Source organism: Parasteatoda tepidariorum, chromosome 10, assembly GCF_043381705.1.
Source record: "Parasteatoda tepidariorum isolate YZ-2023 chromosome 10, CAS_Ptep_4.0, whole genome shotgun sequence".
Taxonomy (NCBI): Eukaryota; Metazoa; Arthropoda; class Arachnida; order Araneae; family Theridiidae; genus Parasteatoda; species Parasteatoda tepidariorum.
Genome location: NC_092213.1, coordinates 39,840,202 through 39,846,330, shown reverse-complemented (window position 1 = coordinate 39,846,330; position 6,129 = coordinate 39,840,202). Strand labels below are relative to the sequence as shown.

Sequence of the window (6,129 nt, the reverse complement as noted above, 5' to 3'; positions counted from 1 at the left end):
ATTTACAATTAGTTTATCAAAATAAAAAATAAATATTCTTTTACAAATTAGCGTTGACATTTTTTTTTTATTTGATTAAAACAATAGTATGAATTTCATCTACAATCATATAAAAGTAATACAGAATAAAAATTACTCATAGCTTAATGTCAAAAATTAAATGTAAATATTAAAAAAATAACTGTACAATTTGAAAAAAAAATATTTTTGATAATACACAAATCATAGGTGAGCTATTCGTTAAAATAATTTTTAAACACTTTCAATGAGACTCTCAAACTCTACATTGTCTTATATTACATCTCCCTCAAAAATGGCAATAGAATCAGTACAATCAATTAATATGAATTCACCATCAATTATGATATCAGGATCACTGGACTGTGGTTCATCAGGTGACAGCACGTCAGAGACACCACATACTGGAACACTGTTATTCAGAACGACACTATCCAGTATTTCCTTATTAAGTGCCAATTGTTCAACCGACTGCAGGGCTCGAACTTTTCTTCTGCGGTGAATAGACTTTTTAACTCGTCCTCTGAGTACACTACGAACTCTATCTGCTGACCTACAGGTATCCAATTCTGAAGTATCATTAATTCGGGAGGAAGGCATATGTACTCTCGTAGCCAAAGCGTCAGGTATAGGATTTCCATGCATGTCATCATTAGAATGAGAGTTAGGCACTTGATTGGTATGAACTTGATTTTCCCAATTTTGAAAACATACAGGGCAAGTATTATTGCGTTTTAACCAATTGGATACACACACGTTGTGAAAAATATGCCCACATGGCAAGAGATGTGGCCAGTCAAATTCCATGTTTAAACACAGAGCGCAATCCTCAAAACCACCAAAGTCTTTATTTCGTACAGATTTATGTGATGTGTCTCCTTCACTTGGACGGCATGCACGAGCTCTCTGTTTGAGTTTGATTCTTCTTTTATTTGCAACACTGGCATTTCTTGCAGGTGCATTTGTCCCAGCCTTCAACGTGTTTGAGTCCTGGATGTTATTGATCCTTTTAGGTGTTTCAAAAATAATTCTACGATACGAATTTCGAATTTCAAAAATTCTTGAGCTACTGCAATGATGTAAGGTATTATTCAAAACCTAAAAATAAAGAAGGGGTAAAATTAAAAATGGGTGAAAAAAATTTTATTTTTTAAATTATATTCTTCTCTGCTCTGAGCAAATTCATAATTGCAAATAAGGTCGAAATGTTGATTAATTACTAACACATTACTAATTAGGCTAATAATTTATGAAATTAGTCATCATTTAAAGTTTTAAATTTATTTATAATATTTATTATATTCAAAATTTTCCTCTATTATTTATTTACAAATTTCAATTATTTTTAACCGACGCCGTCTTTAACTAACGCCATTTTTAACTTAAAATTATTTTTAACTAACGCATAACCTTCAATTCTAGCCTAGATGTACTAAAAATTGATTAGCTGCAATATTAACATTAACTTTAGCGAGCCCCATCGGTCTATAACTCTTGCACAGACTGTTTGGTTTTGAAATAAATCTTGGTGAAAATGAATAATCAAATAACACCTAGCTGTATTTCTGATATATTATGGAACAGACCAAATATTTAATTTTAAGATAGACCAATAGCAAAATTATTACTAAAGCTCCTCGGCAGAAATTACCAGTATTTCTTGGTGTTTCTATAGATTCAAAACACGAACAAATATTACCATATTCTTGTAGTTACCATATTCTTAAAAACAAACTTATTCTCTCAGTAATTACCGCAATTTCCACAATAATGTATTTTAAATTTAAATGGAGTAGTTTTATAAAAAAAAATGTCAGATTTTCACTATAGTAAGCTCCATTGCCCTTAAAAATTCTCATTCTTCTGCGATTTTATATTATATTAATTCATTAAATTAATTGATTCAATTATAAAATGACATATTTCAAGGCTCTTCCAATGAAGTCTATTCCTTTGAATGCTATCTTATGTAATTTAGGTAAAAACCAGACATTTTTTAATGTATTCAACAATGTATATAATAATTATAAATTTATTTGACATAGTTTTTTATTATTAATGAAATTAACTATTTTACAGCACTAAAAATATCCATTTATTAATTTTATCTAGTCAAACTTTTTTATCGGAACGTTATTAATATGTAATACCTCTTTAATTTTGTCCAGTTTGATTTCCATAAGGATAAACTCTTAATGTAGCTCTCTACATGTTTATTTTAGATTAATAAAATAGTTTCATAATTTAAAAGGTGGAAACTTATTCAAAGCAAAGTAATAAGAAGTTGTGTTCACTTTAAAAAAATTTAATTTTTTTAATTTCTCTTAAGAAGAAAATAACATGATTAATTTAGCAAAAAGTAGTGACATTTGTTGATGATTTAAAGAAATATTTAAATATCAACTTTTTTTAAACTTTAAATTTGCATAAAACATGTAGAAAACAACGGTACTAACATTGGAATTTCTGCGCGAGAAATTCCTTCCATATTTTAAGGAAGGAAAAGTTTAATATCAACTAATATTTTTAAAAAAGTGTCACATTGCCTTAAAATTCGTTTTTTTTAATTATGAAGAAATAAACCCTATCATTAATAATGAAGCACACAGACGAGAAATAACAAAAAATGTGCACTGTAACGCTAAGTTTAAATTATTGTAGCTAATTTCACTGTAACTTTAATTTTTTATCTATCTACCTGGATACGACTAAAGTATCAAATTTATAAATTATATAATAGTTTTTAATTTCGAAACAATTTCTAAAAGAGGAATTTAAGAAGTCGGCTCTTAACTAGCATTGTCCTTAACTAGCGTCGCTTCAAAATGTAAGAAAAATCAGAAAGTAAAAAAATTCACTTCAAGCAAAATATACCGAATCTGAACAAAATATTGGAATTTACTAACATTCTGTAACAGTGATGGAAAAAAAATTATGTTAATGTCAAATCAATAAAATTTTAAATTTAAGAACAAATAAATTTAAGTACAAATAGACGATAAATTCAAATTTAACCATATAGATGTGTGCTCACGTAAGGAATCGAAACTGTTACTCTAGATTTTATAAATGCTTAATTGGTAAGCATAATCTGCTCACCTTCCTCTGATTTTTATGAGTTAAATAAAGCTAAGATTTATTTAACTCATGAGAATATTTAACCCACTAGAAATAATATGCTACATATTGTCTGTACATAAATAAATCAAAATCTTAGATATAACAGATACTACATTAAGTATATACATTTTAGTCAAATCATATATGTAAATATATACTTAAAATAAAGTAATTGCAGTCGCCAAGCATGAAAAAGGAACGCCTGATAAACACTACATAGCTTTCAAAAGTTTATTTGATCATGTCACATCACTAAAAGGCAATTACGCTGTGATTTTTTTTCATCATTACTAGACATAACTTGTAACATAATATTATCAAATTATTTAAAAATTTATAATAAAACTTCCTATAAAAAATTACTCTCTACGTGTTAATTTCAGATTAATAAAATAGCCTCATAATTTAAATGGTGGAAACTTATTCAAAGGAATGTAATAAATATTTGTATTTATAAAAAAAAAAAATTTTTTTCATATTTCTGAAGAAAAAAATAACATGATTAATTTAGCAAAAAGCAGTGCTATTTTTGATGATGATTTAAAACAAAAAACTTCAAATATTGAATTTTTAAACTTTAAATTTACGTAAAATATTTAGAAAACAATGCTACTAACATCGGATCTAACAAGTCCTTCCATATTTCACAAAAAAAAAGTTTAATATCAACTAATATTTTCAAAAAAAACTTTCACATTGCTCAAAAATTCCTTTTTTTTTTTTTTGAAGAAATAAATCTTATTGTCAATAATGAAGCACACACACGAAAAATTACCAATTTCGAGTCCATTCCTTAAAGAGGGAATACCTACAAGCAATGATGTCTTAAAAAATTCCTTATCTATCATTGTTTTAATGTAAGAAATAAATTAAAACTAGTCAATAAGAAAAAATGCTTTCAAACAAAATACACCGAATCTGAACAAAAAATCTGAAATTACTAACATACGGTGACAGTGATGAAAAAAAATTGTATTAAAATTCGAAAAAAAATCACTAAAATCATTTAATGTCTTTAGCAAAGTATATAATAATTAAAATTTGATTTGACGTATTCTTTGCATTATTAAATTGAACTATTTAATTGAACTATTAAATTGAACTATTTAATTAGCACTAAAAAATATATAGCCCTTTAAAAAATTAAATTTTCAAAAAAATAATTAACGAAACCAAGTTCTAAAGTCTCCTAACATTTTAAATAAAAGTGGCAAATAACTGAAAACGCTAAAAATTACTTTTTATGAAATTGTAAATCGCAGGTGAAATATAACCTAGATATGTATTATCTATTTTATGAAAAAAATCTATTTTTATAAGGATAAAGCGAAATGCATATAAAAATAAACCGCAAGAATTTATTCAACAAAAAAAGATAAATAAATTTATTAAAACTTAGCTTCAGTTAAAAACTCTGCGACCAAAATCAATTCAAAAGTAGCGTAATTTATTAAAAGCAAAAATTTACCCCTTAAACCGAACAGCAAATTGTAGTTTGAATAGCTTCAATGGCATTAAAATGATTTATACTGGAAAAAAGCGTTTTCAATTTTTAAAGTGATAAACTCACTGATAGTTCAGAAATTCTCATGTTAACCAGATTAAAAAAGGATATTAAACAGTTCAACATTCATAAATGTGCTTACCTTTTAAACAAAGAGGCAGAAGACGTCAAGTATCTTCGTATTCTTCCGCAGTTCACAATTCACACGCACACACAAAAGTACGGCTCACAATTTTCTACAACATATTTTTCTTCACCACGAAATGATTCTTAGACGAAGTTCTAAGACTAAATGGTCAATACTTTTTTCAGATGTATAACAAATATTCAAGAATATCAATTAATCATACAATAGCTCTTATCTATTATAATGTTTAACCAATCAGGTTCACACCTGTCTCTAAAAGTATAAAAGTGAGCTGCACCCTTCCCCCCTAAACGCAATCTTAACCCCTTCTTAATAATAGGCCTTATGATTGCAACGCGTGAATAAGTTATCAATGAACAATGACAAAAGTGTTCTACAAGAACTGGGGATGAAATCACGTTAAAGCTTATCTCATAAAGTATCATCCTATGTTTTAATGATTAGCATTACACTGTGACATTACAGTGCACACATTAGAATGTGAATTTCAAATATTTTTCGTTTCAGCCAGCATAATATTGAAACTACTTGGACCAAGAAGATATCAGTGAGGTTATATATTCTTATGTATTCTCACTATTATATATTCCCTGGCTATACCGAGAAAGAAATTTTTCATAGTTCATCTCCATTACTAATTTAGAATTTAAAATCTAGAAAATGTGAGTTCAGACAAACGTAAAGTAAGCCATGAAGTTTCGAACACTGAAAACATATTTTCAAGACATCGAAATTAAAAAAAAATTATGAGAATATTACTTAGGATTACGCAATGGGAAAGTCTTCTTCTAATTATATGTTCGCTTTTCGGTATTTTGAAAATCTTTTTTCAGAGATTAAAATCTCATGGCTTGTTCTAGGTTCGCCAGAACTCACTTTTTCTACACTTCAAATTCTGAATTAGTTATGGAGGTAAAACAGAATTCGAGCTGAAAAGTTTCTACTGAGTCCTTAAATGGAACTTCCTTTTACATAAAATGTGTCTTGTTTTAGTTGGCCGAAAACTGCGCAGTTTGAGATAATAAAAAACTCTCTATCTCTCTTTTTAATAAATAATTACTATAAATTTCGTTTCTTGATTTTAAAAATTTATATAAAGTGTTCTTATTTTAGAGAAATTCATGTTTTCAAATTTTGAAAAAAAGGAGTTATTGGTGAAAAGTATGAATTCGGTGCAAAAAAATATTCCATTCAAAATCTATGAGCAAAAAATATCTATTTAAATTTTTTTAGAAAAAGTATTATAATTACAATGCATGACTCAATGATAAAAAGAAAATTTAAATGCTAAGACTATGACTGTCATTCCTAAAACAAAGAAATTGATAATTTCTTTGAA

The 6,129-nt window shown here is 27.2% G+C and overlaps 1 long non-coding RNA gene across 1 annotated transcript; it reads right to left on the bottom strand.

Moving 5' to 3' along the window:
- Positions 1-47: 47 nt before the first annotated feature.
- On the bottom strand, positions 48-5,375 carry LOC107453032 (uncharacterized). Its single transcript, XR_011637973.1, has 2 exons — positions 4,785-5,375; positions 48-1,116 (listed from the first exon to the last, which is right to left on the bottom strand). It is a non-coding gene; the product is annotated as an uncharacterized lncRNA (long non-coding RNA).
- Positions 5,376-6,129: the final 754 nt, after the last annotated feature.